Here is a 15,755-nt window from a genome sequence, read left to right on the forward strand (position 1 = left end):
GTTACCTTCGCTTCCTTGAGCACAGGGACTATGGTGGTCTGCTTGAAACATGTTGATATTACAGACTCGGTCAGGGAGAGGTTGAAAATGTCAGTGAAGACACTTGACAGTTGGTCCACGCATGCTTTGAGTACACGTCCTGGTAATCCGACTGGCCCAGCCTATTTCTCAGGACCAGATGCTAGAATATGCATATAATTGACAGATTAGGATAGAAAACACTCTAAAGTTTCCAAAACTGTCAAAATATTGTCTGTGAGTATAACAGAACTGATATTGCAGGCGAAACCCTGAGGAAAATCAAAGCAGGAAGTGGCTTCTATTTTGAAAACTCCATGTTCCATAGCCTCCCATTGCTCCATTTAAAGGGATATCAACCCGATTCCTTTTCCTATCGCTTCCTCAAGTAGTCAACAGTCTTCAGACATAGTTTCGGGCTTTTATTTTTAAAAATGAGCCAGAACGATAACATCGCGTCAAGTGGTCACATGAGTTTTGCTCGCGCAACAGAATTTGGACAGCTATTGTTTTTCCCTCTCCTACTGTGAAAGACATTTGCGGTTGATATATTATCGATTATATACACTGCTAAAAAAAATAAAGGGAACACTTAAACAACACAATGTAACTCCAAGTCAATCACACTTCTGTGAAATCAAACTGTCCACTTAGGAAGCAACACTGATTGACAATAAATTTGACATGCTGTTGTGCAAATAGAATAGACACCAGGTGGAAATTATAGGCAATTAGCAAGACACCCCCAATAAAGGAGTGGTTCTGCAGGTGGTGACCACAGACCACTTCTCAGTTCCTATGCTTCCTGGCTGATGTTTTGGTCACTTTTGAATGCTGGCGGTGCTTTCACTCTAGTGGTAGCATGAGACGGGGTCTACAACCCACACAAGTGGCTCAGGTAGTGCAGCTCATCCAGGATGGCACATCAATGCGAGCTGTGGCAAGAAGGTTTGCTGTGTCTGTCAGCGTAGTGTCCAGAGCATGGAGGCGCTACCAGGAGACAGGCCAGTACATCAGGAGACGTGGAGGAGGCCGTAGGAGGGCAACAACCCAGCAGCAGGACCGCTACCTCCGCCTTTGTGCAAGGAGGAGCAGGAGGAGCACTGCCAGAGCCCTGCAAAATGACCTTCAGCAGGCCACAAATGTGCATGTGTCTGCTCAAACGGTCAGAAACAGACACCATGACGGTGGTATGAGGGCCCGACATCCACAGATGGGGGTTGTGCTTACAGCCCAACACCGTGCAGGACGTTTGGCATTTATTTGACAGAGAACACCAAGATTGGCAAATTCGCCACTGGCGCCCTGTGCTCTTCACAGATGAAAGCAGGTTCACACTGAGCACATGTGACAGACGTGACAGAGTCTGGAGATGCCGTGGAGAACGTTCTGCTGCATGCAACATCCTCCAGCATGACCGGTTTGGCGGTGGGTCAGTCATGGTGTGGGTTGGCATTTCTTTGGGGGGCCGCACAGCCCTCCATGTGCTCGCCAGAGGTAGCCTGACTGCCATTAGGTACCGAGATGAGTGCCTCATACCCCTTCTGAGACCATATGCTGGTGCGGTTGGCCCTGGGTTCCTCCTAATGCAAGACAATGCTAGACCTCATGTGGCTGGAGTGTGTCAGCAGTTCCTGCAAGAGGAAGGCATTGATGCTATGGACTGGCCCGCCCATTCCCCAGACCTGAATCCAATTGAGCACATCTGGAACATCATGTCTCGCTCCATCCACCAGTCTGTTGCACCACAGACTGTCCAGGAGTTGGCGGATGCTTTAGTCCAGGTCTGGGAGGAGATCCCTCAGGAGACCATCCGCCACCTCATCAGGAGCATGCCCAGGCGTTGTAGGGAGGTCATACAGGCACGTGGAGGCCACACACACTACTGAGCCTCATTTTGACTTGTTTTAAGGACATTACATCAAAGTTGGATCAGCCTGTAGTGTGGTTTTCCACTTTAATTTTGAGTGTGACTCCAAATCCAGACCTCCATGGGTTGATACATTTGATTTCCATTGATCATTTTTGTGTGATTTTGTTGTCAGCACATTCAACTATGTAAAGAAAAAAGTATTTAATAAGAATATTTCATTCATTCAGATCTAGGATGTGTTATTTTAGTGTTCCCTTTATTTTTTTGAGCAGTGTAATTTAAAAACAACCTGAGGATTGATTCTAAAAAACTTTTGACATGTTTCTGTGGACATTATGGAAACTATTTGGAATTTTTGTCTGCGTTGTCATGACTGCTCTTTCCTGTGGATTTCTCAACATAACGCACCAAACACATGGAGGTATTTTGGATATAAAAATAATCTTTATGGAACAAAAGGAACATTTGTTTTGTAACTGGGAGTCTCGTGCGTGAAAACATCTGAAGATCATCAAAGGTAAATTATTAATTTGATTGCTTTTCTGATTTTCGTGACCGAGCTACCTGATGCTAAGTGTACTTAATGTTTTGTCGTGCGATCGATAAACTTACACAAACACTTGGATTGCTTTCACTGTAAAGCATAATTTCAAAATCTGAGACAACAGGTGGATCAACAAAAGGCTAAGCTGTGTTTTGCAATATTGCACTTGTGATTTCATGAATATGAATATTTTTTGTAATATTATTTGACTGAGGCGCTATGCTATTCAGCGGTTGCTGATGACAATTATCCCGCTTAAGGGATGGGTAGCGTCAAGAAGTTTAGGTTTTGTTCACATCGGCTACCGAGAGCATTATCACACAGTCATCCAGAACAGCTGGTGCTCTCGTGCATGCTTTAGTGTTGCTTGCTTCGAAGCGAGCATAAAAGGCATTTAGCTCGTCTGGTAGACAATATATTTTTTTGAGAGCCCATGCTCTTCCAATGGAACGTATATGGAAATAATTAAATCTAGCTACCAGTCTGCAATTCATATGGCTTCCACTGGGTGTCAGTAGTCTTTGTTCAAGGTTTCAGGCTTATTTCTTCCAAAACGAGTAAGAAATATGAGTTTTACTACAGGGACACAGATTTGGAAATTTGTGTATGTGCGCGATGATGATGAGGACACGCACCTGCTCGTTTTTCTATTGAACATACTTCTTTCCGTATTAAATATTAGTTTAATTACATTTTAGGGTATCTGAGGATTAAATAGAAACATATTTTGACTTGTTGAAACAAAGTTTAGGAGTACATTTTTGGATTCCTATCTTGGCATGTTGAACGAGTGGATTACTCAAATCGATGGCGCCAACTAAACAGACTTTTTGGGATATAAATAAGGATTTTATCTAACGAAACGACACTACATATTATAGCTGGGACCCTTTGGATGACAAATCAGAGGAAGATTTTCAAAAAGTACGTGAATATTTAATCGCTATTTGTGAATTTATGAAACCTGTGCCGGTGGAAAAATATTTTGATGTGGGGCGCCGTCCTCAAACAATCGCATGGCATGCTTTCGCTGTAAAGCCTATTGTAAATCAGCCAGTGCAGTTAGATTAACAAGAATGTAAGCTTTTAACTGATATAAGACACTTGTATGTTCCTAAATGTTTAATATCCATCCTTTTTATGATTATTTATTTGAATTGCGCGCCCTCCAGTTCCACCGGCAGTTGTCAGCTAGCGGGACGCTTAGCCTTAAGGTAAAGTGAGATAAACCTTTTTATTACAATCATTGGGAAAATACACTTCAATGTAGAATAACTGTTGTTACAGCACCTATAACTGCAATTACAATGTACTTTCAATGCAATTACATATTTCACAGGATATATCAAAATGTCAGTTATTACAATGTTTCTACTCAGGAAAAAGTAACTTAATGTAAAGTGAAATACATCAAATCAAATCTTCAAATCCCTCATGTAATTTCTATGTAGTTATTGTTTTACAATGATGGCAGACACCCAATACAGTACTTGTGATCGATAGGAATTATTCTCAATCGCCTGTTGATCGGACAGTGATATGTTTGGAAGTCTCCCGTTTCCTATGATATCAAATATATTTAGTGGAGTGACAAACATGCTTATAACCCTGTCAAAAGAATGAAACATTCATGTGCTATAAGTTAGTAGTTCCAAAGACATCGTAATGGTTGATATAAGAATCTGTTTTTCGGCAAAATAGAGCTTGTAGGTGTCGCGTGGATTTAAAGGGCCGGAATTGACCACTATTTCAATTTAGGTGGCAAAGTACACGGGAGTCGGATACCCACGGCTCCATTTCCTCTAGGGGGTGTATGCTAAGAGTGAACATCTTACAGCTGATATACTAATCGGATGTCTTTGAAGAGTTGAGAGAGTATTCCTTATTTTCTTTACCCAACCAGTACATCCACTCAATAAACTTTTTTTGGTCCGATTGCCCCTTAGCATCCAGACCTACCCCTTTATTGTCTGCCACGCTCTTTCAATGTGTTGCGTGTGACATCCTGTGTGAGGATCTACAAAGTTTTTTTATGTGGTTGACTGTCTGTTGATTGTAACCCAGCCTATTCAGAGACTCCAGCAATCACTCAGAATGAACCTCTTTGCACATGTCGTCTGATGATAGGGATTAAGGTTTCCTGTGAATGGTTTCCCACCATTTTAAGTTTCCCACCATTTTAAGGCACTGTCTGTTGTGTTTGACCTCCATCATCCCAAACACCCAACCCTTCTCAATGTTGGCCCAATCCTTCCACGATTGTACTGAAAGATAGGAACAAGTGCAAATCGTTATTTTGTGACAGGGAGTTGGCCAGTGGTTAGTTGCCTTATAATGGCGGGGCATCAGTAAATCCATGGGAACTAGCATGATGTCACTTATAATAAGCAAAGGTCTGATGGGTGACGTTATAAAATGTTGAAAGACCCAAAACTTGTTCCTAGGAAACATCACTGATGATGTGTCCAAGAGCACACAAATGTATTTATAAAATTATTCCAATATATGAAATGTGGAAGCCCTCTATTTTTTATCCATATACTGTATCTACTGAGGAGTACTTTAAAAAGGCAACTGATTACCATTAGTGAAATATATCAACAAATTCTCTCTCAGCTCCCAAGCCCAGATAATGAATGTTACTACATCAAAATAGAGAATGCTATACATTTATTTTGTGAGAGAACTTGTATTAATCTATCACCACCAATCTCCGTATAGAACTTGACCCAATTTGGAAACGCTTCCTCCACTTGAACCTCCTCAGGGCTTTATTGCAGACCTTCAATAATGAGAGGTAAGACAAATGTTAGTGATATGAGATGACTTGAGTGTCCAAGGGAAGCATGACCCTCAACTTCTATAGGAGGGGCACCGAATTCAAATCTCACTTAGGGTCCCAGATCGACTTGAGCTTCCAGAACTGAGGACGCCTTCCAGAACTGAGGACCCCAGACAGAAACCATATTCACCGGGAGTCCATGGATCCTGAAGATGTGCTGTACCATGAGCTGGGCCGTTTCCTTCGTTTCCTAGTAGGTTTGGGGAGAGGGATGAAATGAGCGGCCTTTGAGAACCGATCCACCACTGTCAGAATGACGGTGTTGCAATCAGATGGGGGAAGCCCAGTGACAAAGTCCAGAGAGATATGAGACCAGGGACGATGAGGGACCGGTAGTGGCTGAAGAAGGCCAGAAGGAGCTTGCTGTGGAGTCTTGTTCTGTGCACAGACCGTGCAAGCGGCGACAAAGGCAGAGACGTCAGGAACCATTGTGGGCCACCAGGAACGTTGTCGGAGCAATGCTACGGTACGGAGGGAACCGGGATGACAGGTCAGTCAGGAAGAATGAGCCCATTCCAGGACCGGACTGAGTTAGGGACAAACAGCAGGTTAGCCGGGGCCCCCTTCAGGTCCAGGCTGGGAACGTTGTGCCTTGCGAACCAGGGTCTGAATACCCCAACCCACTGAGGCTGCAAGGCAGGTAGGGAGAATGGTTTTGGAGACTGAGGGTATGGCAGAGGAACTGTATAGGCAGGAGAGGGCGTCAGGCTTCACATTCTTGGACCCTGGTCGGTAGGAAATGGTGAAGTTAAATATTGTAAACAAGAGAGCCCACTGGGCCTGCCTGGAGTTAAGGTGCTTGGCTGTACGGAGATATTCAATATTTTTATGGTCGGTCCAGACCAAGAATGGCTGTTCTGCTCCTTCTAGCCAGTGTTCCAATGCCATCTTCACCGCCAGGAGTTCTCGGTTGCCTACATTGTAGTTCCTCTCAGCAGGATTGAGACGATGGGACAGGAATCAAATCAAATCAAATTTTATTTGTCACATACACATGGTTAGCAGATGTTAATGCTCTGCTGTTTCCTGAAGTCCACAATCATCTCCTTAGTTTTGTTGACATTGAGTGTGAGGTTATTTTCCTGACACCACACTCCGAGGGCCCTCACCTCCTCCCTGTAGGCCGTCTCGTCGTTGTTGGTAATCAAGCCTACCACTGTTGTGTCGTCCGCAAACTTGATGATTGAGTTGGAGGCGTGCGTGGCCACGCAGTCGTGGGTGAACAGGGAGTACAGGAGAGGGCTCAGAACGCACCCTTGTGGGGCCCCAGTGTTGAGGATCAGCGGGGAGGAGATGTTGTTGCCTACCCTCACCACCTGGGGGCGGCCCGTCAGGAAGTCCAGTACCCAGTTGCACAGGGCGGGGTCGAGACCCAGGGTCTCGAGCTTGATGACGAGCTTGGAGGGTACTATGGTGTTGAATGCCGAGCTGTAGTCAATGAACAGCATTCTCACATAGGTATTCCTCTTGTCCAGATGGGTTAGGGCGGTGTGCAGTGTGGTTGAGATTGCATCGTCTGTGGACCTATTTGGGCGGTAAGCAAATTGGAGTGGGTCTAGGGTGTCAGGTAGGGTGGAGGTGATATGGTCCTTGACTAGTCTCTCAAAGCACTTCATGATGACGGAAGTGAGTGCTACGGGGCGGTAGTCGTTTAGCTCAGTTACCTTAGCTTTCTTGGGAACAGGAACAATGGTGGCCCTCTTGAAGCATGTGGGAACAGCAGACTGGTATAGGGATTGATTGAATATGTCCGTAAACACACCGGCCAGCTGGTCTGCGCATGCTCTGAGGGCGCGGCTGGGGATGCCGTCTGGGCCTGCAGCCTTGCGAGGGTTAACACGTTTAAATGTCTTACTCACCTTGGCTGCAGTGAAGGAGAGACCGCATGTTTTCGTTGCAGGCCATGTCAGTGGCACTGTATTGTCCTCAAAGCGGGCAAAAAAGTTATTTAGTCTGCCTGGGAGCAGGACATCCTGGTCCGTGACTGGGCTGGATTTCTTCCTGTAGTCCGTGATTGACTGTAGACACAGGGATGAAGCATTTGGTCCTGGGTAGATTGCTGGGACTAGATGGCCCCCACTCCAACATCATAATTCTCAACCTCTACCACAAATTGACGGGACGGGTCTGGATGGGTGCTGTGGTGAACCAATGCATCAGGTCCACAAAGGCTCTGTCGACAGCTCGAGACCATGTAAACGGTACTTTGGGAGAGTTGAGTGCAGGGGGGGGGGGGGGGGGTGCCAGGGTGCTGTAACCCCAAATTAAATGGCGGAAATATTGCAACTGCACCCTGGAGTTGGACACTGGACGTGGGTTGAGGCCAATCCACCACTGCTTTCACCTTTCCAGGATCCATCTGGACATTTCCCTCAGCGATGACATATTCCAGAAAAGGAGATTGTAGAGCGTTGGAACTTACACTTCTTGGCTTCCACAAACAATTGGTTCTCCAGGAGGCGCTGAAGGACATGTCTGACATGAAGAACATGTTCTTGGCAGACCAGGAAAAAAACAGGATGTCGTCAAGGAAAACGAACACAAAACGGTTTAGCATGTCCCGGAGCACATCGGTTACTAGAGCCTGGAAGACAGCGTGAGTCCAAATGTCCGCTGGCTGTGTTGAAGGCTGTCTTCCAATCATCTCCTTCGTGTATTCGAACCAGGTGGTAGGCATTCCAAAAGTCCAGCTTGGAAAAAATGGTGGCCCCCTGAGGAGAGGAGTAGTAGGGGGTAACGATTCTTAACCGTAATGTCATTCAGATGCCGGTAGTCAACGCACGAACGCAGGATCTTGTCCTTCTTCTCCACAAAGAAAAACCCTGTGCCTGTAGGAGATGCAGACGGACGGATGGCCCCAGGAGCCAGAGACTCCTCTATGTACTGTTAAGGGAATTTGTATCTATAATGACTAATTATGTATACATTTCAATCAGGATGTACTAATCAGAATACAATTATGTTACTGTATATGTACTAATCAAAATACTAAATGTTACTGTATATGTATGAATTTTCTTATCTGATCCCAGTACTGAAGTGAATGTGGTCAAGAGTTTAGTAACAATGACGGTCTGTTCATTGGTACAAATGAATCAGACTGGCTAGAATGCTTATCTACACAAGAAAACCTTGACTCGTAAATTATATTAAATTGGTAGGGAGACGGATGTGGGAAGACACAGACCAAGACACAGCCTTGGTACTGGAACGGAGGTGTGTGAACGTGGAAGTTCTCCTACTTAAAAAGATGAGAGACGCCTGTAATTTACATCAGAGGTACACTTCAACAATGACAGACAAAATGAGGGGGAAAAAAAATCACATTGTAGGATTTTTAATGAATTTATTTGCAAATTATGGTGGAAAATAAGTATTTGGTCAATAACAAAAGTTTATCGCAATACTTTGTTATATACCCTTTGTTGGCAATGACAGAGGTCAAACGTTTTCTGTAAGTCTTCACAAGGTTTTCAAACACTGTTGCTGGTATTTTGGCCCATTCCTCCATGCAGATCTCCTCTAGAGCAGTGATGTTTTGGGGCTGTTGCTGGGCAACATGGACTTTCAACTCCCTCCAAAGATTTTCTATGGGGTTGAGATCTGGAGACTGGCTAGGCCACTCCAGGACCTTGAAATGCTTCTTACGAAGCCACTCCTTCGTTGCACGGGCGGTGTGTTTGGGATCATTGTCATGCTGAAAGACCCAGCCACGTTTCATCTTCAATGCCCTTGCTGATGGAAGGAGATTTTCACTCAAAATCTCACGATACATGGCCCCATCCATTCTTTCCTTTACACGGATCAGTCGTCCTGGTCCCTTTGCAGAAAAACAGCCCCAAAGCATGATGTTTCCACCCCCATGCTTCACAGTAGGTATGGTGTTCTTTGGATGCAACTCAGCATTCTTTGTCCTTCAAACACGACAAGTTGAGTTTTTACCAAAAAGTTATATTTTGGTTTCATCTGACCATATGACATTCTCCCAATCTTCTTCTGGATCATCCAAATGCTCTCTAGCAAACTTCAGACGGGTCTGAACATGTACTGGCTTAAGCAGGGGGACACGTCTGGCACTGCAGGATTTGAGTCCCTGGCGGCGTAGTGTGTTACTGATGGTAGGCTTTGTTACTTTGGTCCCAGCTCTCTCCAGGTCATTCACTAGATCACCCCGTGTGATTCTGGGATTTTTGCTCACCGTTCTTGTGATCATTTTGACCCCACGGGGTGAGATCTTGCGTGGAGCCTCAGATCGAGGGAGATTATCAATGGCCTTGTATGTCTTCCATTTCCTAATAAATGTTCCCACAGTTGATAACTTCAAACCAAGCTGCTTACCTATTGCAGATTCAGTCTTCCCAGCCTGGTGCAGGTCTACAATTTTGTTTCTGGTGTCCTTTGACAGCTCTTTGGTCTTGGCCATAGTGGAGTTTGGAGTGTGACTCTTTGAGGTTGTGGACAGGTGTCTTTTATACTGATAACAAGTTCAAACAGGTGCCATTAATACAGGTAACGAGTGGAGGACAGGGGAGCCTCTTAAAGAAGAAGTTACAGGTCTGTGAGAGCCAGAAATCTTGCTTGTTTGTAGGTGACCAAATACTTATTTTCCACCATAATTGGAAAAATCCTACAATGTGATTTTCTAGATTTTTTTTCTTCTCATTTTGTCTGTCATAGTTGAAGTGTACCTATGATGAAAAGTACAGGTCTCACTCATCTTTTGTGACAGGTGTGCGTAATAATGAGAAAACTGGTGACATCGAGTACCAGAGAGGTGGAGCGGGTGTAGACGTGACGGTACCCCCTCCTTGACGCGTGGCTCCAGCCACAGGACGCCAACGAGAGGGACGGTCCCGGGAACCAGGAGCAAGCCGGTCGCCTCTACTGAGGCGCGGAAACTTGTAGAATCAGCTTAGGCGTGGGAACCTGCAAATCCAGCTGATGCGCGGGAACCTGTCGATCCGGCTGAGGCATGGGAGACTGACGAGCGGGCTGAGGTATAGGAACCTGACGAGCCAGCTGAGGCATGGGATCCTGATGAGCCGGCTGAGGCATGGGAGCCTGATGAGCCGGCTGAGGCATGGGAGCCTGATGAGCCGGCTGAGGCATGGGAGCCTGATGAGCCGGCTGAGGCATGGGAGCCTGACGTGCCGGCTGAGGCATGGGATCCTGACGAGCCAACCAAGGCTTGAGAACATGACGAGCCAGCTGAGCCTTGGAAGCCTGATGAGCTGGCTGAGGCATCCCCAGTAGCTTTGGCAATGGAAGCCTGATGAGCCAAACGAGGCTTGAGAACCTGTCAAGCCAGCTGAGGCTTGAAAGCCTGACGAGCTAGCTGCTTGAAAGCCTGACGAGCTGGCTGAGGCTTGAAAGCCTGACGAGCTGGCTGATGCTTGAAAGCCTGACGAGCTGGCTGAGGCTTGAAAGCCTGACGAGCTAGCTGAGGCTTGAAAGCCTGACGAGCTAGCTGCTTGAAAGCCTGACGAGCTAGCTGAGGCTTGAAAGCCTGACGAGCTAGCTGAGGCTTGAAAGCCTGACGAGCTAGCTGAGGCTTGAAAGCCTGACGAGCTAGCTGAGGCATTCCCGGTAGCTTCGGCAGCGGCCCATGTACCCGACATAACCAGTAAAAAATAAATCGCTGTTGCTTCCCTTTGGTGAGGTGTTATTCTGTAACGTGTACACTAATAATCGGGAAGCAAGTACAGGGAGTGAATTTAACAAATAAACGAACATGGAACAAAACAAGAAACACGAGTAGCGTACAGACTTGAAACATATAAACAGGAACAGTCAGTATTCTGAAATGTATACGCTGGGAGTCAGAAAGCAAGTGCAGGTGGTGAGTTTAAATGTTTATTTTGTCATTTATTTTATTTTTATTAATATCTATTTTTATTTTTGAAAAGTGTTTTGCAAGTGCAGGTGGTGAATTGAATTATAAGCGGAACATCGAACAATATAACAAAGAGGAGTAGCGTATAGACATGAAACACAAACAGAAACAATAACACCTGAAAAAAGAACCCACTGTAACTATTAAAACCAGAAACTGTGGAGCTTGAACCACCACATTTACCATGGCAAGGTGACTGGGAATATGGCAGAATATAAACAGTGTAGTTATTCCCTCCGCAAGGAGATCTAACCGGGAAAACGTCAGTATAGAGACAAAGTGGAGTCGCAATTATACGGCCCAGACACAAGATGTATGTGGCAGGGTCTACAGACAATCACATACTACAAAAGGAAAACCAGCCACGTCGCGGAGACTGATGTCTTGCTTCCGGACAAGCTAAATACGTTCTTTGCCCGCTTTGAGGATAACACAGTGCCACCGATGTGGCCCACTACCAAGGACTGTGGGCTCTCCGTCTCCATGGCTGACATGAGTAAGACATTTAAACATGTTAACCCTCGCAAGGCTGCCGGCCTAGATGGCATCCCTAGCCGCGTCCTCAGAGCATGCGCAGACCAGCTGGCTGGTGTGTTTATATACATATTCAATCTCTCCCTATCCCAGTCTGCTGTCCCCACATGCTTCAAGATGGCTATCATTGTTCCTGTACCCAAGAATGCAAAGGTAACCGAACTAAATGACTGTCGCCCCGTAGCACTCACTTCTGTCATCATGAAGTCCTTTGAGAGACTAGTCAAGGATCATATCACCTCCACCTTACCTGTCACCCTAGACCCGCTTCAATTTGCTTACCGCCCCAATAGGTCCACAGACAATGCAAAAGAACCTCTCACTTAACTTCAAAAAAACAAAAGGAGATGATCGTGGACTTCAGGAAACAGCAGAGGGAGCACCCCCCTATCGACATCGACGGGACAGCAGTCGAGAAGGTGGAACGTTTTAAGTTCTGCGCCATACATATCACAGACAAACTGAAATGGTCCACCCACAATGACAGTGTGGTGAAGAAGGCGCAATAGCGCCTCTTCAACCTCAGGAGGCTGAGGAAATGTGGCTTGTCACCTAAAAACCTCACAAACTTCTACAGGTGCACAATTGAGAGCATCCTGTCGGGCTGTATCACCGCCTTGTGTGGCAACTGCAACACCCACAACCGTGAGGCTCTCCAGAGGGTAGTGAGATCTGCACAACGCATCACCAGGAGCAAACTACCTGCCCTCCAGGACACCTACAGCACCCGATGTCACAGGAAGGCCACAAAGATCATCAAGGACAACAACCACCCGAGCCACTGCCTGTTCACCCCACTATCATCCAGAAGGCGAGGTCAGTACAGGTGCATCAAAGCTGTGACCGAGAAACTGAAAAACAGCTTCTTTCTCAAGGCCATCAGATTGTTAAATAGCCTTCACTGGCCACTTTAATAAATAGAACACTAGTCAGTTTAATAATGTCACTTTAACAATGTTTACATACCTTGCATTACTCATCTCATATGTATATACTGTATTCTATACTTTTCTATTGTATCTTAGTCTATGCCGCTCTGACATTGCTCGTCCATATATTTATATACAGTGCCTTGCGAAAGTATTCGGCCCCCTTGAACTTTGCGACCTTTTGCCACATTTCAGGCTTCAAACATAAAGATATAAAACTGTATTTTTTTGTGAAGAATCAACAACAAGTGGGACACAATCATGAAGTGGAACGACATTTATTGGATATTTCAAACTTTTTTAACAAATCAAAAACTGAAAAATTGGGCGTGCAAAATTATTCAGCCCCCTTAAGTTAATACTTTGTAGCGCCACCTTTTGCTGCGATTACAGCTTTAAGTCGCTTGGGGTATGTCTCTATCAGTTTTGCACATCGAGAGACTGACATTTTTTCCCATTCCTCCTTGCAAAACAGCTCGAGCTCAGTGAGGTTGGATGGAGAGCAGTTGTAAACAGCAGTTTTCAGTTCTTTCCACAGATTCTCGATTGGATTCAGGTCTGGACTTTGACTTGGCCATTCTAACACCTGGATATGTTTATTTTTGAACCATTCCATTGTAGATTTTGCTTTATGTTTTGGATCATTGTCTTGTTGGAAGACAAATCTCCGTCCCAGTCTCAGGTCTTTTGCAGACTCCATCAGGTTTTCTTCCAGAATGGTCCTGTATTTGGCTCCATCCATCTTCCCATCAATTTTAACCATCTTCCCTGTCCCTGCTGAAGAAAAGCAGGCCCAAACCATGATGCTGCCACCACCATGTTTAACAGTGGGGATGGTGTGTTCAGCTGTGTTGCTTTTACGCCAAACATAACGTTTTGCATTGTTGCCAAAAAGTTAAATTTTGGTTTCATCTGACCAGAGCACCTTCTTCCACGTTTGGCGTGTCTCCCAGGTGGCTTGTGGCAAACTTTAAACGACACTTTTTATGGATATCTTTAAGAAATGGCTTTCTTCTTGCCACTCTTCCATAAAGGCCAGATTTGTGCAATATACGACTGATTGTTGTCCTATGGACAGAGTCTCCCACCTCAGCTGTAGATCTCTGCAGTTCATCCAGAGTGATCATGGGCCTCTTGGCTGCATCTCTGATCAGTCTTCTCCTTGTATGAGCTGAAAGTTTAGAGGGACGGCCAGGTCTTGGTAGATTTGCAGTGGTCTGATACTCCTTCCATTTCAAAATGATATCTTGCACAGTGCTCCTTGGGATGTTTAAAGCTTGGGAAATCTTTTTGTATCCAAACCCGGCTTTAAACTTCTTCACAACAGTATCTCGGACCTGCCTGGTGTTTTCCTTGTTCTTCATGATGCTCTCTGCGCTTTTAACGGACCTCTGAGACTATCACAGTGCAGGTGCATTTATACGGAGACTTGATTACATACAGGTGGATTGTATTTATCATCATTAGTCATTTAGGTCAACATTGGATCATTCAGAGATCCTCACTGAACTTCTGGAGAGAGTTTGCTGCACTGAAAGTAAAGGGGCTGAATAATTTTGCACGCCCAATTTTTCAGTTTTTGATTTGTTAAAAAAGTTTGAAATATCCAATAAATGTCGTTCCACTTCATGATTGTGTCCCACTTGTTGTTGATTCTTCACAAAAAAATACAGTTTTATATCTTTATGTTTGAAGCCTGAAATGTGGCAAAAGGTCGCAAAGTTCAAGGGGGCCGAATACTTTCGCAAGGCACTGTATTCTTAATTCCATTCCTTTACTTAGATTTGTGTGTATTGGGTATATGTTGTGAAATTGTTAGATTACTTGTTAGATGTTGCTGCACTGTCGGAACTAGAAGCATAAGCATTTCGCTACACCTGCAATAACATCTGCTAAACACGTGTATGTGACCAATAACATTTGATGTGACTGGTTGCATCACTGCCTGGTATGGCAACTGCTTGGCCTCTGACCACAAGGCACTACCGAGGGTAGTGCGTACGGCCCAGTACATCACTGAGGCCAAGCTTCCTGCCATCCAGGACGTCTATACCAGGCAGTGTCAGAGGAAGGTCCTAAAAATTGTCAAAGACTCCAGCGACCCTAGTCATAGACTGTTCTCTCTGCTACCATGCAGCAAGCGGTACCGGAACGCCAAGTCTAGGTCCAAAAAGCTTCTTAATAAGGAACAGACCCTTTTTTCAATTTTCAACCTAAAATGACATACCCAAATCTAACCGCCTGTACTTCAGGACCTGAAGCAAGGAAATGCATATTCTTGATACCATTTGATAGGAAACACTTTGAATGTTTGTGGAAATGTGAAATTCATGTAGGAGAAGATAACACATTAGATCTGGTAAAAGATAATACAAAGAAAAAAAACATGTTTTTTTCTGTACCATCAATGCCATAATGTACTATTCCAGGTTAGGCGCAATTTACATTTTGGCCACTAGATGGGAGCACTGCATTTGCAAAGTTTTAGACCGATCCAATGAACCATTGCATATCTGTTCAAAATGTTGTATCAAGACTGCCCAAATGTACCTAATTGGTTTATTAATACATTTAAGTTCATAATCACAAGTTCACTCTCCTCAAACAATGGCATGTTATTCTTTCACTGTAATAGCTACTGTAAATTGGACAGTGCAGTTAGATTAGCAATAATTTAAGATTTCTGCACATATCAGATTTGTCTCTCCTGGGAAATGTTTTTGTTACTTACAAATTCATGCTAATCACATTAGCCTACGTTAGCTCAACCGTTCACGGGGGGACACCGATCCCGTAGAGTTTAACAGCTTCTACCCCCAAGCCATAAGACTCCTGAACAGCTAATCAAATGGCTACCCAGACTATTTGCATTATCCCCCCCACCCCCTTACCCTGCTGCTACTCTCTGTTTATTATCTATGCATAGTCACTTTAACTCTACCTACATGTACATATTACCTCAATTACCTTGACTAACCTGTGCCCCCGCAATTGGTACCCCCTGTATATAGCATCACTACTGTTATTTTACTGCCGCTCTTTAATTACTATTATCTATTTTTTACTGTTATAAGAAAAGTTGTATTAAAGATAGCCGGTTTGATGAACTAATAGCTCAATTC

This window comes from Oncorhynchus mykiss, chromosome 20 (assembly GCF_057628025.1).
Source record: "Oncorhynchus mykiss isolate SJ-2025 chromosome 20, ASM5762802v1, whole genome shotgun sequence".
In the NCBI taxonomy this organism is placed as follows: Eukaryota; Metazoa; Chordata; class Actinopteri; order Salmoniformes; family Salmonidae; genus Oncorhynchus; species Oncorhynchus mykiss.